The following is a 27,615-nucleotide window of genomic DNA, read 5'->3' as shown; positions in this document are numbered from 1 at the left end:
GGTGTTCTTGACCTTTCATGAGATGGAATGAACTATGGATCATTCTGTGCTCATGTGCTCCATCATAAGTTGGGGCGGTCTGAGATAGTGGTTATAAAGCTTATTCATCTCATGGTCGCAACCATATAAGAGTTCAAAGGGTGAGAAACCTATGGAGGATTAGTTGTCTTCGGAATGGCAAAGAGGGCCCAAGGTATCATTACATCCCTAAACCGCCCATCCGCTTCTACCAATTGCCTACCAACACTTTTTAAAGTCTTGTTAAAATGCTTGGCCAAGACATCAGGCTTAGGATGGTATACTGAGGTTCAGAGCATTTTAATTTGAAGGATCTGTTTTGTTTTGACCATTAACATTTCCTTAGGGTAGCCAACTGGAGAAAAGGTATCAGATGTTTTAATATCTGTTGTGATGTCTTGTTTTTTATAGGGAAAGCCTCTGGGTATCTTGTAGCATAATCTAAAATTACAAAAAAGTATGATTCCCCAGCCTAGAAAATTCAAGTAGTCCCACAATATCCATACCAATATGGGGAAAAAATGACAATAATTGCTAAAGGTTGGAGTGGAGCTGGGGGTGTTATATGGGCACTGTTTTTCACATCGTCATACACGCCAGGCCAATAGAACACTTGTCCAAGAGTTATGTTGTTGCTAAATAACATCATGTTAGGTGTGAATGGGTAATCTCTAGTACCATTCTTTCATGGGGTTTGGGCACTACAGTCTGAGACCTGGGCAAGCCCTCCATACTGGTGTTGCTTCTATAAAGGAGATCTTATTAATAAATATGATCCCTCCTTTCTTCGCCCCTCTTCCGCTGAAAAGGTATGGAGTAAGGCCTCAGCCAATCTGTGGTTGTTGCATTGGGACAATGCTATGTAACAGGAAGAGTAGGTTTTAGTAACTCAGATAACAGTACGGGATCTTCATCTGTCTTCCCAAATCCTTTCTACCCTCTTTCAGTTGAATTTACTTTAGAAACGTCTATAATTTTAGGGAACAGAGCCTGCTGCAAAATTCCCTGAGCCAGTTTTTCTCCCACCTTGAGAGTGTAGGGATTCTTCCCATCATTTTGCAGCAGGATTTGAACATCACCCCTATAATTGGGGTCCACCACCCCTGCCATGACATCTAAGCCATGCCTCCAAGCTAGTCCATATTTAGATGTTAAATTTATATAGGTTCCTTTAGGGGGTATGAGGACTAGATCTGTGAGAAGCAACAACCATTCTCATGGCTGTAATACTTCCTCTCGGCTACTAGCTAAACAAAGCCAATTTACTCCTTAGTGGCTATAGATTGACTGGTAACCCACTCAAAGAGCGTTTCAAATTCGAGGGTCCTCCAGTTTCTATCAGCTGAGCTAAATCCCACTGCTGACACCAGATTGAAGGGATCAAGATTAAAACTAGGACACAGTGGCATTTTTAATGTTGGTTAAAGATTTTTATTACTAAAAGAAAAGAGGGGATTGTGGAAATCCTACCAATCCCTAACTCTAGAAGGGGTTACCCTGCCTGAAGAAAACTAAGGAACTTCCATTTCAGAATATCCAAAACAAAAGGAGTTTTCTGCTGTGTGTGCAAAATCCTAAGCTGACCCTTACACACTAAACTTAATACAACGTGGGGAATATATTTTAGCTGGGCAGCTAAGTTCAAAACAAAATGTTCTAAAAGTGTAAAAGGAAATCAATAAAGTTTCACCAGAAAAGGAGCCTTCCATTTCCCTGGGTTTCTCGAGGTTTTCCAATGTCATATAAATATACTCTAAAATCTCAAGGGAAATGACTCTTCCCTTGAGTTTTCTCCAGTTCACACAGTGTGTTATAACATTCCACAATTTGAAGGGATATGAGCATTCCCTTGAAGGTTTTCACAATTCCACAATGCAGATGCTCATGGGGTGTGTTTCTGCCCCTGAGCTTTCTTAACTTTTCCACAATCCACACATTTCACAGTTCCACAAGGCAAGGGGAGGGAGACTGCCTTCCCTTAGATTTCACAAATTTGGGACGCTGTCTCCTTTTTTCAAGTTCAACACTCTTTATTGGGGACGGTCCAAGACTTGTTGTATGCCTGGTTGACTCTTCTACCAGAGCTTACTTATTCCGTTACTTGGGTGTGGGTCCCAGATCCACAGAATGCCTAGTTTACTCTCCTGTCAGGACTTCCTTATTTTATTCCTTGGGTGCAGGTCGCAGACTCGCTGTATGCCTGGTTTACTCTCCTGCCAGAACTTTTTATTTGGCTCAGTATTTGGGTGCAAGTTTCAGACTCACCCTTCTCATCAGCATTTACCTTCACTTTCATACAGTTCCAAGAGATTTTAGTTATACTTTTTGTATATTGGGTCACTGATCCTTTTCCAGTCTTAGTCTCCTTGATCACTTTTCCCAGTATTTCAGCTCACTTGTTTGGGGTACCAGGTTCATCAGTGGGTACCGGCATCTGCCATGAAGCGCCCCATCATCCCAACCTCTCTCTCTGGGCTTACCAGTCTCCATCGATGTCTTTTGGGGTCCTTGTGTCTCATAGTTCTCAATAATGCTTCCTTGTTGGCTGTAATAGTGTCCCCTTCGGCTCTCCAGTTCCTGCTTCACCTCCTTCCTTACTTATGCAGCTCCTGCTGTCCATGGCACAAGTGCAGCAAACCATATACTGCTCGACTTCCCTGGATGGCCCTTCCAGCAGCTTCCTCACTCTTCACTGCAGCCTGTTATCCTTCGTCAGGAGAAGTGAGCCTTCCTTTCTCTTCAGATGTATCATATTTAAACATCCCATCACTTGTTAACCTTTTCCAACAACTAGAACGTGGTGTTTGCTTTCCACTTCTAGTCATCTTCATTACTCTGTTCCTCTTCCTCATCTCAGTGCTATTAAGTACAGTTGATGATCAGTCATGACTGGAGGTTCTACACCTGCACTACAATATGCCATGCAGGAATGCGTGGGGGGGGCAAGATGGTGTTAGCAGAAGTAAAATAAATAGTAAAGGGACCCAGCGAGTACAATCAGCTTCCCTGAGGGTTGTCCTCCCTCATATGGTTCTCCCACAGATATCCAGCCCCTGGGTCAGAGTCAGGTAGCTTCTGCCTTTCCCTGGCCACATGAGGGAAGATCTCCCCCAGTGAAGTAGTGATAACCCTGCTAGACTCGTCACAATGCCCTTTTCTTTCTTGATAGTATTTTGCACTGAGATAGTCTGTAAGGGGTGTGACGTGGACATCAGGCTGTCTGCTTCAGGATACATTCTGAGTACAGGTGGGTATGGTGTGAGTGGGTGTGTACTCGTGTGTTCCATGATGAATGACTGTGAAAACAAACATCTGGCCATGCTAACACATAGCAAACATGAACACGTACACCCAGAACCCAGCACTGCAGAAAACGTAATGGACACATACATAGAACCATTTTGCCATGCCACTACTTCCGATCCCCACAATACAATAAGGGGAAGGGACAGGAGAAACTTCATTGCACAAAGCAGAAATCAAGCAACCATGTACACTTCAGCACAACCAGATCCATCATCAGTGTCCACACATACGAGCAATCCACCAAACATGCAGCCTATATGACATGACACACATTACTAATTGTCTACATGCCATACCCACAACAATGACCAATTTCTCATGACATATCGTGACACAACTACAGCACAGCACACATTGCTTACTTGATGTAGGACACATCCCCAGATGACCTGTTGTAAAGCACCACAACACATCAATCAGTAGATCGCAATGGGTCACCTTCATGCTCCTCATGGAATGGCATATCTCTCAACAGCCCGTTTGCATCCCCCGCTCTGCATAGCCACTCAGCATGCACGTGAGAGATTCAGCAAGTAGCCACATTTGAGCAAGATCACCATTATGAGCAACAACCACTATGTACAACACGCAGAAATGTTCATGGCACCAAGGGCGACTGCACACTTTATTGCATATAAATGAACACACCCCTGAATGATCTAGGCATCTTAATTGTGACTTTAGGAATACTATAGACCGTAGAATGTTGCCCCTGCTGGCCCTGTGTGTCATATTGTATCTTTCCTGTTGTGTACTGGCAGGCCATCTGCACAATGTCATGCAGTAGGGGTGCAATGGATAACCAGAATCACCTGTGTGAGGAAGGACATGAATGGTGTCAGTGCACATTGTGTGTGGTGTTGGATGCATACTAGTTGGCTTTGTGTGGAGCCAGTGATGGCATGCACGTGTTGCGATGGTCATGTGCCTGTTCACTTTTGTGTGGATAAGTGTGTGTGGTGGAAGATGGTGGGAGTTGAGGTACTTACCTATCAGCCACTTATCCCTGTAGTGTCCGGCTTCCAACTGCACCCAAGCCTGAGATGCGAAATATGTGGCTGTCATGGAAGGCGTCTGGGAAATCGGCATACACATCCATGAAAAGCCCACCAGCATTGAAGACCAGTTGAGCGTTGATGGATTGTCTCCCTTGCTCCAGCCTGGCCGATTTCTGCAATCACTCATTTTCCACTGGATCCTTCACCTCACCACTAAAGCACTCTCCTATGCACCTTCTACTCAAAAAGCCATCTGCTGACCCTTCCTGTCCAGTAAACTACCACCCCAACTCGATTACCCCCTTCCTGGGAAAACTCTTGGAGAAGCTGGCCATCTCCCAGCATATCCACCACAATGAATATGTTGGTTGTCTCCATGACCACCAGTCCAGCTTCAGGGCAGCCAGAGGCACAGAAACTGGTCCCTTGAACACCTGTGAAGACTTGTTCTCTAATCTCAATTCAAGCTCTCCTTCTGTTTTCATCCTCTTGACCATTCCTTTGTCTTTGATATGGTCAAACATGTCACCCTGATAAATCAGCTCCGTGATACCCTTGGCATCACTGACATGGCTACTCCTGGTTGACCTCCTTCCTCTCTGACCATCCTTCCCAGGTTCAACTGGGCCCTTTTCTCTCCACCATCTCACTTTCCACCTGTGGTGTCCCTCAGGGCTCCATCGTCCCACCCTGGCTTTTCAATATCTACCTTATCCCTCTAGCCCATTTGATCTCCACCTTCTGTCCTAACTTCCATTGTTATGCGGGTGACACACAGCTCTCCTTCAAGCTTCCCTCCTGTGCGTCATCCTCTTCCTCTCTCATTCCTGTGTGTTTGTCTGCTATTCAGGCATGGTGCACTGCTAATGGCCTCTGCCTTAATGCCAGTAAGGCAGAGATCTACCTCATTGGGATCCCTACTCCCTTCTTACCTCCCTCACTCTGGCTGCCCTCCATGTGCCCCCTCCCCTCACCCTCCTACGAGGCAAAAAACCTTGGTGTCATGTTTGACTCCTCTCTCTCCTTCTCTCCCCACTTCATGGACCTTGCCAAGAAGGCTCACATTCATCTACACCTCCTTGAGGTCATGTTCCTTTTCCTCACCTTCCACAAGAAACTCAATGTCTCCAGAGCTCTGGTTCACTCCAGGCTGGACTACTGCAACAGCCTTTTCCTCAATCTGCCTAACCCTTCCCTTCACCCACTTGAACTAATCCAGAACAGGACAGTGAGGCTTATCCTTGGCCTCAAACCCAGGGACTGCATCTCTCCAGTACTATAATCTCTGCACTGGATCCTGGTTGTTGCAAGGATCAAGTTCAAGACCTACTGCATTATCTACAAGGCTTTCTTGGGCCTAGGACCATGTTACATCCAACTCTCTCTCCCTAAATACCTCCCTGCTAGAGCCCTTCGGTCATCTAGCTCTAACTCTCTGCAGATCAGACGTTTCTCCAAGCAGAGAGTGTGGGTGGATCTCTTGCCTCTGCAGGTGCCTCCTGCTGGAATGGCCTCCCTGCCCCTCTCAGACCTGAGCCAGATAGCCTTAGGTTGCTGAATCTTCTCAAGACCTTCCTTTTTTCTTCTTCATTCCCTTTCCCTCCCTTTCCAGCTAATTTGCCCCTCAGCCCCTGACTTCCTCTCTGGTTCCTAATGAGTTGTATAGGGCACCAGACCCCCCTCGTCCTGTGCACTCCTGCACTTGGTCCCCCCTGAGCCCCTGCACTTGCTTTTCCAGGCACCTCCCCACATGCTATCCTGGCTGGGACTGAAACCCTTATAGCTCCTCCAGCCCCTTACCTTGCCTTGAGTGGATAGCTCAGGGGCAACATGCTCGCCTTGGAATCAAGACGACACGGAAAAACATGCCCGGGTCTGCGCTTAGAAACCTCTGGGTATGCGCATTATAAAATACCAATCATATCATACCTTGCACTTAGCTCTTGCACTATCCTTCCCTCTGCACATCTCTGTCTTTCTATGGCTCTGTCCACCGGGCGCCCCCTGTCACTTAACTTCTCATGGGGCCTTCCGCCCTGACCTGCACTTCCCCACCACTGCTCTCCCCTGCACTTCACATTACTGCACTTTCACAATCTCAATGTTACAAGGCCTAGTATGATCATTACTGGTTTGTCCTCCCTGCCCTGGTCTTGTGCCACAAAACACTTGTGCAAAGGGACATTATAAATAAGTAATACATAAAAATAGAAAATGGCAGTTTGCTAGTTCCGGTACATGTTCACTCAGTTGTGGCGGGGGGGGGGGGGTCATAGTGTGATATGGGTGCAATCAATGACATTGATGACATGGCCAATCGGTGCACCATGCAGAAACTGCGAGCCACCTGTCTTTGTTCATCCTAGGTTAAGGGCATGTGGACATGGCTTTGGCTGCACAATATGATGCATGCCACAGCCTGGGGCAGTTCTCATAACTGCGCAACCTGGGATATGCCTGCAGCCATGAGCTAGTGGGGAAGAAATGGTGGGCAGGCAGGAGCTTCACATGTGCCGGATGGCATGTCAACACGTGATGGTGGGGTAAAAATATCCCTCCCATTCCTGCAACATATCCATGATGACATGCAGAGGGAAGTGACACTTTTAGTAAACCTCTGTGTCAGCCATGCCGAAGCGGGTGATACTGGAGAGGAAGATCTGCTCCCTTTGTCTGCTGCTCCTCAGCTGTGGTGTGACAGTGGCTGCAGCATCATCATTCCATTCCAGTACACAGAGCGCTATCACCAAATCACAGCAATACATTTCCTGCGATGGAAGGCGTTCCGTGGCACTCTCTGCCTTTATATTCAGACATTTGGCATCATGATGTGTGTTATGATGTGCATCATCGCTTCAGTGGTTGGTTTGTTCTTGTTTGTGTGGGATGTTCTGTAGCTGTGTGTGTGGGGGGTGCAGGTGTGGCTTGTTTCCTGGTGGTGTGTGTGTGTGTTTGTGTGTGCGTGTTTTGCATGGGGGTGTTGTTCCCTTTTCGGGATCATTGTAATGGTTGCACATATGACGTAGCAGTATGTGTGTTTGATATGCTCTGTGTTGTCTTACGGGAGTTGTGTTGGGCTGTGTGTGTCCAGTCTCCTCCCTGTTGGCTCTGTGGTGATTGTAGCTCTTGTTGTATAATTTATAGTTATTCGTTGCCAGAGATGTTGATGTGTATGTGTTGGGGAAGTAATGTATGCCTTTTCATCTTTGCTTAACCTCTGCCTTTGGCAAAAGTTCAGCTTTGAGCATGCTCTTTTCCTTGACAGCTGCTTTTTGAGTCCTTTTTGTAGATAGATGTAAGTTACCTCAACGAAAGTTGCAATGCATTTTCGGCATATGTTTTGGCTTGTATCTACCTTAGTAAATGTGGGCTATATAACTTTAAACATTAACAAAATGATACAGCAAAGACAAATACACTTTGAAACCACTTTTCTTTTTAAAAATCCATTAACATTAAAATATGCATGCAACACATACTATAATTGAAACTATAGCTGTTTGCTGTTAAAATCATAGTAACAGTGAACATACTTGAAACTCATTTTAATGTTAAGCCTACAACATTACAAATACCTATAATACACACTATAATTAAAATATATTTTATTTACATAATCAATCATGCAAACATAGGCAAAATTTGTATACAATACATTATTTAAACACAAGCAATAATTAAAACATGTACATAAGAAAGAACCATAAATTATAAGGTGTACATACATTTACTAAATCTTAATTCATTTTATTAAAAAATAATAAAACAAAACACAAATATAAAACCTTGTTATTTTCAAATTAATAACAATTAAGTCTGCTTTAACATACTTCCTCACTTTCTGGTGATTGTCATAATGATACCCAGAAGAATTTGAACAAATTAGTATATGTATTCATATTATAACTTTTAAAACATTTCATTGTTTTCTTCATGAAGCTATTATACATAAATAACATCTAATTGGAATGTATCCAATTCAAATAATTTGAGTTTTTTAATATGACTCTTTTTCAAAGGTTCTTATCTCCAATAAGGGTAAGGATTGAATTTAAGGTGTGATGTGGAGCCTATCACATAATTTACATATACAGTTTCACAAATATTAATAATTTAGGTTTACAACTACATAACAACACAATTACAATAAAAATGCATAAATGCATACATGTTAATTAAATATATACATAACATAATCATTTAAAAACATAGTACTTTAAATTATTTTAAAAACAATTAAAAACACCTTAAAAAGCATAGGGAAATATTTGGAAAAGCAGGTTTTACAAAACATTGGGCATCATTACGAGTTTGGCGGTAGCCATGCCATTTATAGCGCATGGCTACCTCCAAACTCGGGTCCGGGTCCCACAAAAGGGGACTTACTGGGCCATTCCGATCTTGGAGGGCCCGGTAATTCCCTTTCATGGGACCCGGACCTGGTACCTCCCCATTCCCATTTGAGTCCCTATAGGTCTCAATGGGAATGGGGAGAATGCTAACAATTTGTTAGCACCCTGGACTTCTACCGGGTCCCGCTCTGCACATCTGGTCTGGCAAGGCGTCCAGAGCGGGACCTGCTGCAGACCTCATAATGAGGAGGCCCGGAATGAGCGGTGCCGGTCTCTTACCCGCACCATTCATTCCGCGGCCGCCTACATTGTAATGAGACCCATTATGGTTAAACCAACATATATTAGAAATAATAACATTGAGGTAGCATATATTAAAAATACATTTCAAATATATTATATTAAAATCAAATACCACAGTAACTTCATCTCACCCATTAACCTAAAAACATAAAACATTATTATATATTAAATAACATTATATGCATAAAAACAACGCATTTAGTGAAAGCGTTAAAACCTGAATTAAATGTACACCATTAATATATCTTCAAATGAACTCCATATATTTTTATAATACAAAAATACTACATAATAAAAAACATATTATACATACATTTCAAATACAACATGTCTACTTAAAAATAAAATACTTAGCACATATCTTATACAAAAAAGTAACTTTAACATCCAAATGAAAAATCACTGTATGCATAAACATTTACATTTTATAATTTGGATAACATTAAACAAATTATAATTACAAATATATCATTCAGTGAAACAAAACATAATTTGAAATACAATAAACAGTACACATACACATATTTAGGCCAGGAGGATAGCGCAGGGGCAATGCATTTGTCTTGAATGATGGCCTTTCTCAGGCCACCTGAGAGAAAGATCCAGGGGGAGTTGATGGGAGGATGCCCTGAGGTTTTTCACATACCCTGGATGGTTCACATGGAAACCGGAAGCGAAAGTCGACCATACCCTGATCTCGACCCTTCCGGTGTTCCACTGTGAAAGAATATGGTTGAGGGTCGAGGAACCACTGCATAACTCTTGGATTGGACTCTTTTCTTTGACCAATCCATTCTAAAGGGGAGTGGTTCATGATCAGTGTAAATTTGAGGCCTAAGAGGTAGTATTAAAGAGTGCAGCCCATTTGATTGCCAATGCCTCAAAATGAATAACTGAGTAGTTCTTTTCACCAGGAAATAGCGTCCTGCTGATGTATAATATAGGGTGATCTAGTCTTTAATTGTTTTGAGTGAACAACCCCTAGACCCATCAAGAAATCATAGGTTTGCAAAATTAATTCCTTAGACAAATCTGCTACTTTCAAAATGGGGCTGTGACACAGGGTCTGTTTTAGAGTCGTGTAACAAATGTCATCTTCCTTATCCTATCTGATGTTTTGGGTTTTCAGATTCTTCAGTTTATCATTGAGTCATTAGGTTTTACTTGAAAAGTTCATTAAAAAACGGCAGTAGCAGCCGAATAACCCCAAAAAGTCACTCAGATATTTTTTGTTGTTGGTGTGGAGGTATCAAAAACTGCCTTAACCCTTTCTTGCTGGTGTTCCACAGTACCATTACCCACTAAAAACCCTAGGTATTTGAATGTGGATTGAGCCAGTTTGCATTTTCTAGGGTTTGCGGGTGACTTGTTTTTCTTAGTATTGTTTATTTCAAACTTGGGGTATTATAGAGAGTGTCACAACGCAACGCCGTAGGTTTTAGCATTTGTAGAGTGAACCCTTTGCTCCTGGGAACACCTAGAATTGATACCCCTTCCTTCCTGTAAGTAGATAAAATCAGTACAGTGTTTCCAAGTAAACGCTAAGCATGAAGCTAAATTTGTTTTTTTATTTATCCTCAAATGATCAGGTCAAATGTGGTTCACATTGGTTCTAAATGTGGTTACATGTGTCCTCTTATTTCCACATTGATTCAGGAATAGTGCACACAAATCCTCTGGTTTAACACAGTAATTGATATGATATGATATGATATGGCATTTATAACGTGCCTATACACAAGTGTATTCAAAAATGTCCCTTGGTAAATTAATGTTTCGGCCCCTGGCCTTCATCAAAACCGGACATTAGATATCACATTGCCATTGGACGTGCATGGATGTATAAATGTCTGCATGGTGTGTCTCTCCCCTGGCCTATACTCATATAGACCCAACTTCTCTCGAGAACGGGGAGTAAAGCTACACAGCGCTGGTTCAAGCCCTTAATTCACTTCTAGGCACTGAAAGTATGGAAACGACTGAAAACTCGCCAATAGATTTAGCCACTTCTGTTTCAGCTGCACCTTCAGACAGAACAATTTTGGAGGCTCTTGAATGTTCAATCTGTCATCATTATGAGCAATTGTGTGTGCAGAAAGCACAAGAGAGTTTTCCCGTGGGTGTCTACTTACCTTTGGCACCTGGGGGTATACCAGTTCCTAGGAGGGTAACGTTAGGGGCACCATCTTTCAACCCTTCTGCACATCAGTCTGCTTCCATGGCCACTAGTCATGCCAGTGCGAGAGTTGTTTCACCCATCCCGCTTGTTCCCAATATAATAGTGGACATAATCATGGAGAAGGGGCACAGGGCGGGATGGTTCTCCTAAAGTCAACACCGCCACAGCAATCCGTTTCATCCTCTCCCTCTCATGGTCAGCCTTTTGATGAACTTGCAGTTACTGCGTTCCCTAAAGATATGAGGTCCTGCTACCTGTGTGGGTAGCACATTTTATTATGGCCACCTCCACTGGCAGCTTTAACGCTTCAATCAGTTGCTCAAGCAACTTGTCATGTTCTACTGGGGACCCGTCACTCCTCCTAATCCCCCTTCTTTCCCACTGCGCTAATCTTGAAGGTGCTGTGGATGCCACATAAGCTGAATCTGAAAATATGTTATCTGCATGCACTTCCATTATGTCAAATGTACTTATCATGGCCACAAGCTCTGCTCACTGTGCAGAATAATGCAATGGTAACCTCTGCTGGGGGGGCTGGGTCTATTTGACCTAAAACATTTGACCTAATCACATTTGATCAAATTTATTTGACCTTTTTTCCTGGCCAAAATGCAGGGGGAGACCACCCCCATATCCACCCAACCTAATCTATAACCTTACCCACCCCACCTATATATTTGATTAATTATGTTAATACCCTGCTGGGATGCTATTACATACTCTCCATACTTATAGCACAGTATCGAAGCCCCGGTATGCTTCCCTCTCGTATTGTGGTCTACACTTGAAGACCCATCAATGAAGACCATGTGTTCCCCTTTTATTTCTGACCTGTAAGTTCCCTTCCATTCTGTCCATATGTGCCATGCAGTCATGCATATAATCTCCTCCCTCTACGGGTTCTGCTATGAATGTTGTCGGGTTTACCACACCTCACTACCTTGATGGCTGGGTTTGTCAGTATTATTTCATATCCTGATGCCCTCAGTGTTGTGAACGTACTTTAAAATGATTCCAAAATGGCAAATAAAGAGTGCTCCACGTATAGTACATTGGGCAACCCATGGTAATTGCTGCTGGCTTTTCTATTTCAAATGCTGCAGCCGTGACCACTTGTTCGCAGGGGAAATGTTCCTGGATAACTGGGTCTAGAACACCACTATAGTAAGCCAATGGTTTGTGACCCTGTGGCTTCTTTTGTGTGAAGTCCACCATCATCACTGAGTCATCTGAGTGGGATAACAAGTAAAACCTCTATTTTTAGTTCGGGGTGCCTAACACTGGCGCCTGGGCCAATGCTTTTTTTAGTTCAGTGAAACTCTTATTCATTTTTGATGTCCATCTTATTTCCTGTTTTCTTTTTGTACCTCCTTAAGGGCTAGCAGTAAAGGGTTTGTGAATGTAGTGTAATTGAAAGTGCATGCCCTACAGTAATTACATAACCCCAGGACCTTCTACATTTCCTTAACTGTGCATGGTTGTGCAGTCAGGTGAATTGCCTCTACCCTCTCCTGTGCTATCCTGCATCCTTCAATGGATATTATTTACCCCAGGCACACAGCCTCTTTCTGGCAGAATTGCAGTTTTGCCTTATCCACCTTATACCGCTCGTCTGCTAGCAGTGTTAAGAGATTCACCAAATCGGCCCTACACTGTTTCTGCTGCGCACTAACAAATAATCAACATATTGAATCACTGTGTTCAACATTTTAAGTTGCTGAAGTCCATTTGTATCACTCTGTAGAAAATGCTAGGTGATTCACAGTACCCTTGGGCAAACCTAGTTTGTTCTAGTCGGGTTCACTGACACATACATGCTGTCAAATATCTGGATGAAGTGAGAGGGAAAAGAAGGCATTCTTCTGGTTGATGACTGTGAAGTACGGTGCTTTTGCTAGAATATTGCTGAGTATTGTAGCTGGGTTCGGTACCAAGGGAAACTCAGCTTCTGCTACATCAAAAAGAGGGCATAATTCTTGTATAAATCTCAATGACCCACTATTTGATTTATTTTTGGGTATATAGCCGTGTTGCATGGCAATGTGGATGTCTGTATTATGCCTGGCTGCCATAGTGCACATAGAATCGAGTATATCCCCTCATTTGCTTCTCTGGACAATAGGTAATGTTTTGCTCAGGGCAGCAGCAGCCCTTCCTTTAACTTTATATTCACTGCCCCTGCCCCTTTTAATACCCATACATCATGGTGCCCTTTCGTCCATTGTTTTCCCGAAAACCATTTGAGATCCTCACCTGTCCTCATCTGTGTGTCTGCTTCCCCTCTTTTTCAGTTGTGTGAGTATCAGCGCCAGTTTTTCTGCTACACTTACCAGACAAGGTATTTGTAGCTGGAATACCATCTCTCCCTACTCCTCCCCATAGGAGAACAGTTGTTCATCTGTTACTCTTGTTACTGTCAGGACGATGAATAACACTGCTCCATGCTGTCATCGTCCATCCCACATTGAATCACCTTGTTTTTGTGTATCACTACCTCTTCAAGTTGTAGCACTAAAATGGTGCCTTTTGTGTCTTCCTTCTGGCACTGCAGTCTGAATAAGAATTCTGACGCCAAATAGGAGCACCTTCCCTTGTGTTCCTGGAATACATTCCAGTAGTATCTCAACCCCATACAAATACATTGGAGGGTATATGGGTTGGCCTCGTAGTGTGCTCTGAGCATGCGCTGCTAAAAGGAGTGCAGCCACACTTGTGTCATAGATGCCTGCCATTGAGCACAACATCCCCTTTTCCGTGAATGATATTGTGCCATTCAGTTTGCTCATCAAGTCTCTCCCTAGTTTATAGATAGGGGTGCCTTTGCAATACAACAGGGTACTACAATGTGCTGCATTCCGATTGTAAGTGGCTGCCCCTGCTGCAGCTAGGCTGGGTGAAACAAACGCTTGCTGTTGTGCAATTTGGATTGTGCTTGTTGCCAGAAAGGGCATCAGCATGCAAAATGCCCAATGTTCCCACACATAAAGCATGGTCTGAAAACCCTGTATCCTGCTCCCCGGTATCCTCCTCCTCTTCATTGTTGCGGGTACTCCCTGCATGCAATTCCCCTGCTGTGGGACTCCTGACTGTGGCATATACAGTGGCAGCGCATTAACCCCCTGCTGTGGTGCATTCCCAAAGGGGGACCCTCCCTATTGGGCGGGTGTCACAGTGTCAGCGTCAGGTAAGAGCATTGCCCCTTCCATTGTATACCATACCAGTTTATTTTGCACCAGTTTATTTTCTGCCTTTTCATCATTTTCTGCTGCCTATCTCTCACTCTCTTGTTTCCTTTTACAGTAGTGAAATCTAGTTGCCTGTATCTCTAGCCATCCCTTCTCTTCTATTTCTACAATATTGTAGAAATGGGTCCAAAATACCTTCAGCTATCCATCCGCAAATACCTCCCCTCTCGAGATCTTCGCTCCTCTATCTCTAACTCCCTCCGGGTCAATCGTTTTTCAAAGAAACAAGCTGGGGGTAGATCTCTATCTTCAGCTGGGGCCTATCTCTGGAACAGCCTCCCTGCCAATCTAAAACTTGAGGAAAACCATCTCTGGTTCCGGAAGAACCTCAAGATCTTCCTCTTTGCTTCTGCCTTCGCTCCCCCTCTCCCATGCTGATCTGCTCTCTCTTGGCACTGTGCACCTGGTCACCCTCTGTCCCCTGGGCCTGGTACCTGCTCACCATGCCACCCTCCTGCACTGCCTCCTGCCCACTCCTTGCACTGGGGATTGTATCTGCACCCTTACATTCCCCCCATGTTTTTTTTTTATTTCTTCTTTTTCCGCACTTATCAGACTTACTCAGTCTGCTGCCTTAAACACAGCACTTGCCACTTGCTGGCTGCACTACCACTGTTTATCGCCCCCATTTTCTATTTATTTTTTATTTTTTTATATTTATATTTATCTGCTCTCCTCTGCTCCGCACCTTCCACTCTCCCACTTTCATGCACTTTATCCCTTTTCCCATTACCTTGCCCTTGCGCGTTCAAAAAGTCACTGGGCCTGGTAAGATCGGTGTTGTTGTTGTGTTGTGTTCTCCCCTGTTCCCCTCCTTTGCCTAGTTGCACTCTGAAAAACTTGTGTACGAGAGTGATACAAATAAAATATCATATCATATTATATCAATATTGTCTTACAATGTCTGGACGTCCGTCAGCAATCCCTTGACCAGTATTTGGTAGAATAAGGCTATGCACTCATCCCAGCACATTTGTGTTTCCTGCATCCAGAGATCCTGGACCTGCTTTATATATTCCACACAGTTTTCATCAGGCTTCATCTTATGTTCCATTACTGTCCTTAAGTTGTAACTATCTGGGTACATGCTTCTCAGGACCTCCCATATATGTGCTCGGCAGTTGTTGAACATAGCCCCATCGTGTGCATTAGTGCTTAGTTTCACCTCCTTGGACTCTGCATGCTCCCATATTTTGTCCCTTTGCTCTCCTGTTATGGCTGCAAATAAACATTTCATATCCCCTACTGCCACCGTCCCCCCAGCTGTCTCTTTCTCGAGAACCAGCTTCCATTTGCTGCCTCCTGACACAAGGGAGGGCAACCTGCATATTAGGTTGCTCTGCCCCATTGTCTTCCATGGTATGTAATGTGCATCCCCTCTCCCTTTTGTAACAGCAGCATCTTCTTGGCGCTCGGCATGTCCCCCATCCCACTTTTGTGGCCTGAGCCAGTCATACTTGTACCTTCTCCTTCCTACTATGAAGGGAGGTTGACCAGTCCCTCCTGGGTTCCTCACGCTCCTGTCATCTCCATTGTTTTCCCCCTTCTCCTCTCTTTGTCTGGAGTCTAATCATAACTCTCTCCATCACTGCAATCTCCCCCTACTTCTTCCTCATCTGAAGCCACAATAGCCTCATCCCCTCCTTTCCTTTTGCTTTTTACTCTCCCTGTTCGTGTTCCTTCTTGTCCAATCTGAATGTTATCCTCCTCAACAACCATTCCTTTCTACCCCCCTTGTCACCTCTCTCTCTATTCTCCCTCCATACCTCCTCTACTATCACCCTTTCTGCTTCATTAAATAATGCAGCCACCTATTGTCGTGTGTTCTTCTCTATATTCCTCTCAACTTTTACGTTTATGTGCCTCATCCCGGCATGTGTCTTTTTTCCTTGTCATCCCTTTTTCCCACTCTGGTCTGTAATACCAGTTAGACACCATAGGGAGGGGGCAGAGAGCTTGGTCCATCCCCTTCCTTTGTCCCTCTCAAAATATTCTATCTGAACTTTCGTTTTGAGCCATTATACTTTGTTAGTAAGAATGAAAACATGTTTTCTATTATTTTATCATTGAATGTTCCTTCCCCAGGTCACGCATGAAAACATTGATGTGCAGTCTGCTGGACCCATGGAAAGTTATACTTTAGTATTGTATCACAATATTAGGGAAACTTATCTCACATATGGTTAAGGGGCCTATCTGGATAGGTCATTATCTCCTGTCTTATGGCCCCCACTTCTCCTTTCCTTCCCCTTTGTTCTTCCCAGTAGCCTTTTGTACCCACCTTCCTGCAGCACCCACACTCACTTCTAGTCACCCGTCTCCCCCTTGTTTCTCCCTTTCACTCTGGCCTTCTCCACAGGCCCACCCATTCACTCTTATCTGAAACACTGACCTTCTCCTCAGGCCCGAACACTCACTGCAGGTTGGTAGACAATGGCCCTTTCCATTGGCTCATCTTTCCCTGTGTTAGTAAAGGTAGGCGCTGAGTCACCTCCACTCCTCTTGCTCATTCCCACTGCTAGAATGCCAAGTGTGCTATTATACACAAGGTACCTGTTTATGATGACCATTCCACCTTGGTCAACACCACAAAAACAATATGAACAACAATTACTACCATGCGCGCATCCCTCTCTACACCTTTAAAACTTTACTTCACTGACTACACAATATAATCATGCAACTCCTTTCTACATGCAACTCCCGTTTACCAGGGTTCGCCTCTCACTGCGTACCCCTCGTGCTGTAAGGCAGTTGTGCCCACACCCATGTCCACTCTCTATGGGTGGTGCGTACTAAATTCTATGACTACTACAGCCGGTCGTCCTCAAACCTTGAGGATGCATCCTAAACACCATAAAGTCATTGTTCCCATATCCGCTGGCCAAGGGGCGATTTGAAACTGCCTTGGTGCCATTTGGGCACCTCTCTGGATGAGGTTGATTTCCCCAGCTCCCAAGAGTAGCCGTGGGACTGGCTCGCCAACCATAAATGCATCCTCTAGTGCTGTTCTCAGTGACTGTGGTCTGCTGGAGACGGGCAGCCTGAATTCAGCTTCCCCCCTCCCTCAGCCACGGCACACGGCCGTGTGTTCACAGCTGGCCTATGGGGTTTGGTGCCTCCATGAAGTGTTCTTACCTGTGGTTTCACCTCCCTCACAGTTACACAGCTTGTTCTCCTGTGCCCATATTCTGTTATATACAGAGTCTCTCCCCTTGTTCCCTCAATGCTTGGTCCCTGGGGCTGGCTGCAGCTTCCAGAGACCTCACTTGTTTCCCCTCTAGGAGGTCTCCTGGCCCACTCCCCCCCTTATTTCCACTATTGGTAAGTGTGCCCCCATGTCTGGCACTGAATCAGTCATGCTTAGTTTGCTCAGGAGGTCCCTACCTAGCAAGTTAATTGGGGTATCTTTTGAAAATAATAAGAGGGCTACCACCTCTTGGGTACCTACCTTGATGGGTAAATCTCCTGAAAATAGAACCAAGATTATTGCACCAGAGAACCCCTCTGTGTCCATTACTTTTCCTGATAAGGGAAAGTGACCTTCCTTAATACAAGACTTTGCATCTCCTGCATCTACCATGAAGGTGAATGGTTTAAAACATATCCTCACACCTACCTGGGGTTCCTCTTCTGGGTTGGCAGTGACTGATAGGACTAGTCACATCAGGACTCACTGTGAGCTGTCCTATTGGGGATAGGTGCTTGACCCCGGAAGTGGAAAAACACCCTCTCCCATTAAACCTGCTCCAGTGTCGATGGGTTACTGTGGAGTCCTTGTCCCAGGGCTGATATGGGGACTGTGGGGGCTTGCCGCTGCATATATGCCATTGCAAAATTTGGACCTGTGTTCTGCAGTTGCTGGTGTTGAGGTGCCAGATTGTGATACTGTGGTGATTGTCCAGGATAAAGTGCTTTTCGGGGGCCTGAGGCAATTGTGGCCACCATCTTTGATGGCGGATGGTATGTAAGCACAAATACAGGCACACTAGGAAAAGCACTGGAGTCATTACAATAAACTGGTCTGCTCCTACACTCTCACACAGTGTCCTGTCCTGCAACATGTCCAACATAGGCCCCCAAACCTCTGCCTCATCCCCCCGAATCCACCTCCTCATCTTCCCTGGAAACCTCCTCTTCCCCTCTAATAACCTGCCACATCCATTCTATTGTCTGGGTACCCATGGTAACCCTCCATCCTTGAGTCCTGCTTCCACCCAGGGGAGCTGCTAATCACAGCTCCTTCAACACTTAACCATGCCAACTTGTTCTGTACTAACTTCGCATCAGCCTTCTTTGCCTACTCTGCTACGTCATTTTCCTTCTCGTGCCTTCTCCTACGATGATGGACTATGATTGCCTGAATCTTAGCCCATCCCTTCGTTTCAATCCCTAGTACCTTATCTAAATTGCTTTGCACATCCTTGCAGAGTCCCTTCTTTAGCATATGATAGAATATTGCTAGATTCTTGTCCTAAGGCTCCCCTGCCTTAACCCACCACATTTCATGAATCTGATGTATATACAATGCAGGATCTTCATCTAACTGCATGATATGTGCCAAAATCAAATTGATATCTGGTGTGTCTAGTTATGCTGCAATTAATGTGTTCGATACTCTTGTTTCACAATCATTAAACTGTGCGTCATCCTGATTATCAATATTCATCTGTATGCCTGGGTAAACTACCTTCCTTCATATGTCATCTGCCTGTTATTATAGCAGTGTTGGAAATCAGACTTTTCAGTCCCCCACTGCCAATGTAATCCTCACTCTCTGTTTTTCTAATGCATATATCCGTCTGCCTGGTCCAATGTTCTTTCACCGTCAGGCATTTGAAAGCCAGCAGTTTAAACGTGTTTGACAGTTCATCATATTTCTTTGGGGAGTGGGGCGTGCAAAAGGGCAGATAAGTGGTTGAGGGGTTGGGTATAGTTAAAAATAGGTGCAGGAGGGGGGCAATGTAGGGGGGATCCCCCCAAAAAAAGAAATTTGATGAACTGTCAAACATGTTTAATTTGCAGGCTTTGAAATGCCTGACGATAAAATGACATAGAACCCATTTGCCTACCCCTGTGTAAGTGAGGGTAATGCCTTGATTACATTATTTCTGTCCATGTGTTCCCTCCCATGTCCCTTGTGTAGTAATGGAAGCTGGGTTTTGAATGTTTTACCTGTGTGTTTCTCCCTCTGCTCTTGCCTTTTCCTACAGCCTTTCGACCTGGTTCATGTCCTAAGCCTCCACCCCATAGGCGCTCTACCCTCAGTGTTGGTACTGGTGGTACCTCAGTCTCCTGATTCTCCCCTGCTCCTAATCTGAAACCCAGAAATCTTCCTCTGCTGTGACCTCTGCATCTCTGGCATTTGTGTCAAGGCATAATCTACACTGTCGGCACACAATCGACCCTCTTGATACCTCCAGCATTGGGGTCATCTCCACTTGCAGCTACCTGCATATCCCTAATCCCTTCACTATCTACTTGAAACAGAATATCACCTGCTCTCCATTTGACTGCACCTATGGTACCTCTCCATCAATCCCCCTGCTCCTGTGCGGCTCACGCCAGCTCTGCCTCTGTTCCATGGGGTGCCATTTCTAATTCTCTGTGCATTCTATTTTCTACTTCCATATGCTATGTTAATGTTATGTTCAAATTATTTCTCAAGTGCAATTTTCATCACAAAAGGCATCTTGGCGCTACTTGGCAGAACAACGGGGAAGAAGAGCCAGAAAAGTTAGGTTTTCAACACCTAAGGAAAGGGAAAATATTGACTGTGGCCCAAAGGGTCTTGGGCAAAGAGTTCCACTATGAAGTGGCCATGACAGAAAAGGAAAGTCCACCAATACGGCTAAATTTAAACCTAGCGATGGGGACAAGGTAGCCATCTGTGGAGAGCAGTGCTCGGCCAGCGACATACGGATGAAATGTCACCTGGAGATACTCAGGACTGTGAACATAAAAGGTTTGATGGTGTGCTGGTTTAAAGGGAGCCAGTGTAGATTCTGCAGCACAGGTGAAATATGTGCACAGCGTAGCGTGGAAGTCACCACTCGCACTGCACAATTTTGGAGAACTTGAAGTAGATAAGCAGAGTGGGCCAAGAATAAAGCATTACAATAGCCAATAGATGATGTGACATGGTCATAAACCACAGGAGCACCAAGCTGAATTGGGATAAAAGGAAGAACCATGTGGATCATTTTTTATTGAAAATATCCCTGCTGACATACTGCACTAACTTAATGCTCCATTGATAGTGAAGCATATATTTTTACTCTTAAGTCCTTAACTACAGAGATAGATAGGAGCAGGAAGTGGTCCTAGAGAAACTGGCCAAAAGGTAGATGCTGACGGGGGACCTGCCACAAAAACGTCTGTTTTATTGCCGTTCAACTCAAGGCATTTGTTTCACATCCATTCCCCCCCAGCATCCAGACAGATCTTGAACCTGGCTGCTGACTCAGGAAGAGAAAGATCGAGGTAAACTAGGAGCTTGGTGACATCTGCACAAGGGTAGCAGAGGAAACAGGGGAGAAGATGAGTTTGGTCAAAGGTTGAATATACACATTGAACAGCACTGGTGACATGGCGGACCCTTGAGGAACACTACAAGTGGGGGCCATAGACTAAGAACAGAAAGGGAAAGAGAAAGAGTTTGAGAGCAATCCAACAGAAAGGAAGAGAACCAGGTTAAAAACGGTACCAGTGAGGACAGCCCCCATCAGAGAATCAAGCAGGAAAGAATGATCAATGGTTTCAAATGATGTCGGAAAGGTCAAGCAACAAAAGGGCACTGACGCTGACTTGATCATGTATCTGAGCCAGATCATCCATGATGGATACCTGTACACTCTTGGTCCCACAACCTCAGCAAAAACCAGACTGTGAGGAGTGGAAAAACAGAGATCCTTCAAGAAAAGAACTAAGTGGTGGACAGACCAGGGATTCTAAAACCTTCACTAAGAATGGAAGAAGAGAGATGGGCCGAAATATAGCAGGAATGAGACGGTCCAATGACAGTTTCTTCAGCAAAGGGAAAGGGATTACTGTAGCCCTAGAGAAACTGGAGTAAGTCCAGTTTGAAAGGACTCATTAACTGCTTCTATAACAATATCCTTAACAATGCAAAGTGGATAGGGTTCATAGGCGATACAGAATTGAATTGAGAAACAGCCACTGTGCTATCCTCAGCCACGAAGATAGGAAACACAGACCAATAAGTGGTGGAAGAAGGATTGGTAGCTTTGACAGGTGAGAGTAGCATCCTAAATCCTGATAAATGGATACCAGCATTTATTTTATTAATCCTCTCCACAAAGTAGAGAAACAGGGAATCACAAAGTCCCTGTGATGAGGGGATAGAATCAGATGGGAAAGAGGATAACGCATGCACTGCACTGCTTAAAACAATTATTTAAAGTGATTAATAGATGCCTATATGCGTGATGAAAGGTGAGCCCATTTTGCTGTACAAATAGCTCTATCATAGGCAGTAGAGGCTTGCTGAAGAGCCAGTTAAGCAGGAGAATCATAGCCAAGCCACCATGTGCACTCGGCTTGTCTGCGTAGAATGCGAAGTGCACATAGATCATCAGAGAACCAAAGCTCAGACAGGCAACCTCTCGAGTAGCTAGCAGATCAGCCACCATCACAAAGGATGAAGATAAAGAACCTAAATCCAAGGAGCTGGTATCAACATGGCATGTTTCAATATACACAATGATATAATTGTTGGACACCATACGCTATCCCCGACTGGAGGTGATCTCGGGTTGAGACATTGGTTTAATGGGCATTAAGTCCCAGGAACAAAAGGGACAGTAAAATAGTCAAAACAAACGACCTGAAGAACAGGATGTATTATTATTATTGTTATTATTATTGTTATTATTATTATTATTATTAAGCACAGACCTACCTTCAAGAAGCTTTTTAAAACAAAGAACCAAAAAAGGTACCCATGCTAAAGACAGTCCTAATTTATCTCAATTATTTCAGTTAAATCACCATATTAGTACAGGATATGTGCTTTCAAAGAAAGTCACAGGAGCAAAAACCCAAAGAAAAATGACCTAAGAGTACAAACAGTGAATGCATTTATTCAAAAATACATATTGTTGTTCAAATTACATTTTTACACAGATTAAAGAACAGTTATCAAAACAAGAAAGAAAAATAAAACATAACATTCATCATATATACAACAGTATACCAAGAATTATATACTCATCAGGATACAGTTTCGGTAGTTTTCAATAAACTCAATTTGATGAGAGAGTCCTCCGAGGAAGTGGATTTTTCCTGTGGACTAAATATTCTCAGGGTGTATAAAAAATTACCCTGGTTGGTAGAAGGGAAATCGTTCAGTCAACTTAGTTTGTATGGTTATCAGCCATAAGGTTATCTGCCAACGTGTATGTAAGATATAAGACTTGTTCCCAGGGTGCTTCTTTCCCTGATGTTGACTCTCTCATCACAACTATACAGCAGGGTCATAAGCAATGACAAAGGCAACTCTTCAAGCCTCTCAGGACCGGATTAAGTACTTTTCTGTCCGACGTCGGTCTATGATGGTGAATATTTACATTGGAGATCACGTTTGGCTGGCCTCCCGGTTTCTTTCTCATCATCTGGTGCCATATAAACTGTCTACCCGGTGTTTTGGTCCTTTCCATTTTATGGATACCAGGGGTCCGGTGGCCTTTCGATTGCGTCTTCCTCCATTTTATTCTAGGATTCACCTGTATTTCATGTCTCCCAGCTCAAGAAGGATGTTCCAGATTGTTTTCGCCAGGGGTGGCCGAGTTCGTCCCCCTCCAGTGTCGACTGCCATGGGCCCTGAATTCGAGGTTTCAGCCATCTGCGATTCCAGGTATCGCAGAGGTACCCTTCAATACTTGGTCGATGGAAGTGTTACTCCCCAGCTAAAAGGACCTGGGAACCTGCTTCTGCAGTGCATGCACCTCGCCTGGAGTGACGTTTCCATTGGTTCAATCCTGAGAAGCAGGGGGGTCTCCCCTTCGGAGGGGGCATACTGTCATGTGACAGGGCCGCCGATGGTTCTTGTGGCACCGCTGGAAACATGTTGCTGTGCAATCTCGTTTTCCCCCAAGATGACGGCTGGTGGTTTGAGACTTGCTCCAGTCTCCCAGGCTCACTATGTGCAGGCAGGACTCAAACAGAGCCACGAGCAGGAGTAATTTGCGTAGCTACTTCTGATAGCATGTGCTTTGTGAGTCTGTTTCTAGGCATTCTACTCTACTTAGCTGCATCCTGGTATTCTGACTTTCTGATAACTAATTTCTCTGTTCTAGATCCAGGCTGTATTTTCATACAGCTTGCATGCTTCCCGTGCCTTCTAGCAACTCTCTACAGCCACTCGAGTTCTGGGTAGGAATACTCTTTCATCATTGCCTAGGTTACCCGACAAGAGAGCCGGCCATTAACTTTTTCTGCATTCTCTCTCCTGACGACAGCCCTCCATTGTCAGTTCACTGCATCTTCAGCACGTTACAAGCCCTTGCGCATTCCTGATAGAAACAGCACTGCTGTCAACTCGATCCAACCTTTGCAGCACATAACAGCTCTCTCGATAGCAGAACTGTGTGTCATAGGAACGGGTAGGATATCTGGGTTCACACACCGTGCAGCTCTCTGCTTTATTTTCTTTGCTCTTCTTCTTTATTCCTCTAACATTCCTTCACACTTGTCAATCACTAGCCCTACAGAGCGCTGCTGGCCTTCTACAAGCTATGCCCTTGCCCTTTTGCTATCATTGAAGTTGTTACTACAGACCTGTTGGCTATCTCCTTAAGGAATTTAGGATAAACAAATTCCAAACTGGCCTATGTTTAGGGGAAGGGTAGTGACTCCTGTAACCCCTATTCTTCTTGTCACAGTTTCCCGGTTCCCTCTGCATATTCTCTGCATATTAAAAACATCATCCAAACAGACAACGCCATTCAAGCACTCCCAGACCAAGACTCCTGAGGTAGAGAGATTCCTGTGCCAGTAGGCATTGCAGGGTTTTATTCCCCATAGCGTTGCCTTTGAAACCCTGTCCCTTCCTAGCTTCATCAGCTGGATGGTGCCGGTTGACCAGGAAGATTCTCAACTCATTGCTTTGTGCATCTGTCCAGGTTAGTGCTCAACCTTTAGTTGTGGTCTTACGTTGTCTTTGTATTACAATAAGACCAGTGCTTGAACATTGAATCTAAAGCTGGCACGGAGGGAAGATTGGCTTGACTTTCTGCAGGAGGGAGAACTGATACCAAGTTTCTTACCTATGTGTGTCTTGAAGGAACGGTGTTTGTTGATGTGGAACCCCAGGATTTGGCACAGGAGGTGAGCTCGGGTGTAAAGCCCTCAGAATGCATATTTGATAGCCAGGTCTGCATGTCTGGGTGTTTGGTGTTGTCGGTGAGGCTAGGAATTTCGGTCTCGGAGGGATATACTGACACCTCAGACACACTAGTAAATATAAGGTCCATCTGTTTTGTATCTCATGAGTGGGACAATTGACCCGTTGAGAGAATGCTAATTCGTTCATAGCAGAAATAACTTTTTTTTATTTTAGTGTCAGCTAAGTCATTAACTCTAAGATTAAAGTCACCAGAAATCAAAAGGTGTGCATGCTGAAGCTGGAGATTCTCCTCCATGTCAAAAAAGGCATTGCAAAATGCCAGATGACAGCTGGGAGGGTTATACAGGACCAATGGATGAATACAAAGAGTAGAAGACACCGGAAAATGAGCAAGCAATGCCTCCCTCTGAATATGGAGATTCAGTGTGAGAAAAGTGCCTGTGAAATAAGTGATAAAAATAATGATGATGCCACCACCTAGACTAGTTGGAGAGTGAACAAGACACATGATTTTAAAATTAGTATGCAATAATTGCACTAGTTATACACATTGTTATACAACCAAATTTCTGTGACACACAGGAAGTCAGGACAATAGTCAGATAACACGTCATGGCCCTGTGCAGTATGTGCTACAAGTGAACAAGCATTAGAAAGCAAGTACTTTAAAAAAGACTGAGGCAAGTGAAATATATTACTAGCGTTATCAGTTTCAGAAAAAACGTATAGGTGATAGATTGGATGATGGGGCGAGTTGTAGTAACTGCCTGAGCATGTGTTTTACAGGCACAGTACTTACCGATTTCACCAAGGGAAATGCATCGACCATCCCGGCCATGACACGGCCGGGCACAGACAGGCTTGTCTTAGGTGTGACGTCTGTGCGTAAGGCACGGACCCGCTGAGCTTCTCCACTGTGCTTCTGGCCCATGGAAGATCTAAATAAGCACATGGTATTGCAGAGGCCAATCCTCAAAACCAATAAACAATGGGTCTTGTGTAGCATAAGCCACTGACTCACATGTGGCATGCGCACTATAAGCGGGATCTTCCTGCCTTGGTGCAGTTGGGGGTACTTAATGGGGGTTGCAGTAACCTGCTGCGGGTTGCAATGGGAAACACCCATATGGAGCCGGGCCATGGGGATTTATTTATTTTATTGGGCATTTGTAAGGCATTTATACATCAGGAAAATTGTGTTTCAAAGCGCCAACAGGACGAAGGGAAGGGAACAAGGGAATATACAAAATATAAAACAAAGAGGTCCTACTAGGCCTTGTGAACATTTGGATTGTGCAAGTGCAGAGAGAGAGAGAGAGGGAAAAGGTGAAGAGGGGAAGTGCTGGAGAGTCTACAGAAAGGTGAAATGACAGGAAGACAGTTGCAAGGGAACAGGTAAGGACAAGAGCCAGTTGTGGGGGCAACTGGTAAGTGCCAGGCAGTGACCACTAGATAGTGGAGACGTCACAAGCCCCTACAATAAGAGCTGGCCTGTGAGGCTAAGTGGTGCCCAATGGCAAGTGCAGGGGGAGGGCAGGTACTGCTGCTGATCGGACCAAAGGCCAGGGCCCCGAAGGACACAAAATGTTTGCAAAACGTCCAACACTGTCATGAGAAATCAATGAGTATCTTGATGGGTGTTTTCAGAGAAAGAGATTTGCTGAGATTTAGCAGCAACCAGATCTCACATTGAGGACAATGCCTCAATTAGCTGTTCATAATACTCGACAGAAGGATGCTCTGTGAGACTGTTTACTATTTGTATCAAAGTTGTCATTTCAAAAATGAAAGACAGGGTTGAATTACAATTGCATCAAATATCTGTTGTGTTGATAAAAGCATAATGAGTATGCTTGTGCACTGTTGGGCAACACTACTGCTCATGGTAAGCTAACCCCTTTTCAATGGGGAATTTGACCATTTACTATTTATGTCTTTTTTTTAATTGTTTTTAAATTGAATTGAGAGTTTTTACAGGCTTGGGAAGTAGTTCTAGTTTAGTGGCGTGCAGAATGCAAAGACAGTTTAATTCAGCAACACATACTTCATCGTCTGCAACCTCTTTTTCATCAAAGAAAATGAAATATAACTCTGACAAACTTCTTACACAAGAATGTTCAGTATATGACATGCATTGAAGACATTGCGATGTATATCAATTGGTGTGACATCTACACTCAGCCCTTGCATCTTGCTCACTGTATTTTCATTGGCATATCACAAATAGAACTGTTTTCTCTTGATGAACATGTCTTTGAAATCTAGAAGCATGCAGAGGTTCTTGCTACAGGCTAAGGCTCACTATTGTTGTCTGACCTAGCAAAGATGAACTTGATGGTACTATAATGAGATTATGTCTCAAAACCAACCACTTAGAAATAAGTAGTGATATTTTCTGCATGAGCAATGGGTGACGTAGTGTATTGAGTGATGGAAAGACAAACTGAAGGAAAGCATGTAGAAATTAGTAGCAATTATTTGTGAAGAACAAAGTCCCTTTGACTAATCATTCAAGAAGATGTACGTTAACTAACAAGGACGCAAGACATATGCTTTTGAAACTTTCAGCCATTCTCTTTTTCCGCCTCAAGTTGGTGAAGGACAGACTAGCTAAAAGGAACATTGGCATGAACACATATACATCATGAAACGGTCAGAGAAAAAGGTTACTTATTGAGAGAAGTAAAAAAAGAAATGAAGGACATTGCTGACACAATGTTGCAAAGAGAACAATCGAAAAAATAGGTAGTTAGCTGACAATCTATAAACCAGGAGACAGTGGGCCTCATTCCAAGTTTGCCGGTCCGGTAACAACGGTACCGGTAAGCTTGCAGTACCATTTTTACCA

The sequence above is a fragment of the Ambystoma mexicanum genome, chromosome 12, assembly GCF_040938575.1.
Source record: "Ambystoma mexicanum isolate Mex_15411 chromosome 12, UKY_AmexF1_1, whole genome shotgun sequence".
NCBI classification, from domain to species: domain Eukaryota; kingdom Metazoa; phylum Chordata; class Amphibia; order Caudata; family Ambystomatidae; genus Ambystoma; species Ambystoma mexicanum.
This window is presented reverse-complemented; position numbering follows the sequence as displayed.